Source organism: Elephantulus edwardii, unplaced genomic scaffold (assembly GCF_000299155.1).
Source record: "Elephantulus edwardii isolate Elephantulus edwardi_28Jun2011 unplaced genomic scaffold, EleEdw1.0 scaffold00447, whole genome shotgun sequence".
Lineage (NCBI taxonomy): Eukaryota > Metazoa > Chordata > Mammalia > Macroscelidea > Macroscelididae > Elephantulus > Elephantulus edwardii.
This window is the reverse complement of record NW_006400197.1, coordinates 188603-191900: the sequence shown is the minus strand read 5'-3', so window position 1 is coordinate 191900 and position 3298 is coordinate 188603.

Genomic DNA, 3298 nt, shown 5'->3' with positions numbered 1-3298 from the left:
GATGTTGGAGAAGAAAAATTAAATCTCCTTTCACATGAAGGTGGGCTTTTAATTTCAATAATTTCATGACTGAATGTTGTGCTTTTAGAGGTTTTCTAAAGAGATTGTCTGAGCTTTAAAAATGGCTCTGGTGGCCTAGTGAAAAGAACCTATGCTGCAATCCTGAAGACATGTGGTTCGAGGCCAGCAGCTGCACCATCAGCTGCACCAATGGGCAATCTCCTCTCATGTGACCAACTACATCTGAAAACCTGCCAGGGTGTCAACTATAGGTTGGTTCCATTGTGTACGATATATTTTTAAAGAGGAGAAAATCCCTTCCATGAAAAAGATTTTAGTGACTACAGGAAGAGTATATTGGATGACTGTAGAAAAATTAGAGGAAGAATGATTGTTTTTTCTTGAGATTAAAATGATAAAAAAATTATTTTCTGAGGGCCTTTAAAATCACCCTCCACCAGTTCCTGTATGTGCACACCTGCAGCTCTCTGAGGAAGTCATGTGCAGTTCCTATGAGCCACTGCAATTTCTCTTTCCTTATGTCCTTTTACTACCTTCCCCCTCCCACATTACCCCACTAGAAAGGCAACTATGTATTCTTGGTTTTTTTTAAACCATAAAGCAGATGAAAGTAATGGGAAAGCTTGTATTTAAGGAAAAGGTTTTCACAAAAATATTTCAGAAGGCAGGGTTTCCCAGTCAACCAACCTCCTTTGACCAGGGAGTACCAATTCCTCCTATCATGATACTTCTGAGAATCTCTGATGGTTCTTTTGGATCCTTAGGGCACTGCCAATACATTTACTCCCTCTGCCACTGAGCCTGTCCTTAAGAAGAACCCTCTCTGTCACAGGCAGCCTGTGGATGGAGGCTCCTATTCTGGAAGCCTTGTCCACTCTTACTATGCATGTGAAGACTTCCCAGTGAGAATGCCTCTCCAGGTCTCAAAGTTATGGACATGTGCCTGACACCTCCAGAATCACTCTAGCTCCGGACATCATGGTGCAGCATCAACATGGGCTTTTGTCCTCTATTAGCCCAGAGCTCTCACTTCTAACCATCTATGCTCTGATGTTCTCCCTGGATGTGGAAGCCACATGATCTCTCCTTAAAATGCCACAGGACTTTTTCTTCCAGTTGACCCAAGGACAGTTCAGGTTATACCACAGAGGGGTGGACAGGAAAGAGAAAGGAAACAGCCAGTTAGGTCTGAAACCAGAAACCCAATAATAAAACTTACTTTAAAGGGGGAGGGAGTTTAAAAGCACTACCTCTTATGTCTTGGGAGATTCTGTGCAGGAATTTTATAGAAATTACTTAATCTAATCATATCCAACAGAGAAAACGACAACATGAAATTTTTCTAAAACAGCTCCCATTTATGCTCTTAGATGAGGCTTCATAATCAAGACACCAATCCAGCCAGTGAGGCCAGAAGACAAGATGCAGCAAGCTCACTTTAACTCAGTCTACCCTTCTCTCCTCCTGGCAAGTCCTGCTTCTTTCTCTACCTGCAGGTTGCTAGGAAGGACCCACAATCTTGGATTAAGGCTTTCCACCCAAATTCCATCTTCAGGCAGGGTCCACACAGCTTGGTGTCTCCCTGCCTCCTTCAGTTACAAACAGCCCAGTGAAAGCCCTTTACCAACCTCCTACCCATGGTAGAGCTGCCATTGCTGAGCCCACCTCATTTCCCACTGCAATCCTGTTTCCCTTTTCTTTTGTACACTCTGTTCATCCTCAGGATACTGAGATGTCACTGTCTAGGTGAGGCTGGTCCTCTCGGGCATGAAGTCAGCTTCCCAGGGGTGGTTTTCATCCAGGTGTCTCAATCAACAACTGTGAGGGTTGGAGGAGCCTGTGGGAAGAAGGTTACCTTCAGACCTGACTGGAAAGATGCAGTGCTTGAGTCTTTTAGAGTGGGATAATACACATGGATTTACTTCCCTCCCTCCCGCCCAATGTTATACTGGTTTATTTACAAAGTTCAGATACATTAGTTTTCACATCAGATCTTTCCCATTTCCTTCACTGCCCCCATCAAATTGTGTTGCCCTATGATTAATCGCCAAACCCCTGCCCATCCTCACCCCTCTGCTTCCACCCCTCTCCCTTGGATCCTCATACTCATTCTACAATAATTGTTGTTGTTGTTGTATTAAGTGCTGTCAAGTCATAGAGGACTCATAGCAACCCTATTAAAGACTTGAGCACTCTTCTTAGTGTCCGGAGGCAAGCCATTTCAGAAGTGGATTCCACTCCTGCTTCCAAGCTTGTTTTAATCGGGAAGCTCCACCAAACACTGTCCACCATGGGTAACCATTCTTGCATTTGACACATCGGTGTCACAGTGTTTAGCATCACAGCAACCACAGCAGTTGCACAGACTTACCTCTGTACAGCAATGCACAGACCAGTGCTATACCACTTAGAAGAATGTTTGACAAAAAACAATTTAAACTAGGCCACCCTACTGCTCACCAATCCCAGCCAACAGCTTCTGTAAAACCAGCTGCTGTAGATGACTTTCAAGCTGGTCTCCAGGACCATGCTACCTACCAAGAAGGGTTTTTAAATAGGAGGCCTTATCACACCTCCTCATTTCCCCTAGCAAATCAAAATTTCATCCTACTGCTCACCAAATCCTAGCCAACAGCCTCTGCAGAACCAGCTCTATAATAATAGTTTCATAAATAAACCAGTACAAAATAATAATAATAAATAGCTTGCTTCCGGAAACCCTATGAACCTGGAGAAAGGATGGAAGGCACCTAAGGGTCAAGGACTCTCCTTCATAGGGTCACTATGAGTCGCCTGCGACTCGATGGCACTTAACAACAACAACAAAAATAATAATAAAAATGAACCCATTTGAATAAAATTATAACAAACATTTGAACATTACATATGTAACCAGAAGAGGACTAGAATGCATGCCTCTGTGTGCTAGCTTAATCCACAAAACAATAGACACAAATTTTTAAACATGGATTATCTTATATTCACTGTGGGAAAGGACTAGGGGAGGACTTAGAACAAGCAACAAAAAATATATTTGAAAAACATCATGACATGGATTTCATTTTAGTTGTGTTATGCTTTAATCTAGAGGTAACGATGCCATTGTGTTTACAGCGTTTTGCTACTAACTGAAAGATCAGTAGACTAAACACCCCCACCCCCACCCCTAGCCACTATCTTGGAGAAAGACAAGGCCACACTTCCAGAGGATCTGCAGCTTTGGAAACCCTAAGGGCCACTCGAGATGCCTCTACTTTGCTTTACACAAGTGAAACCA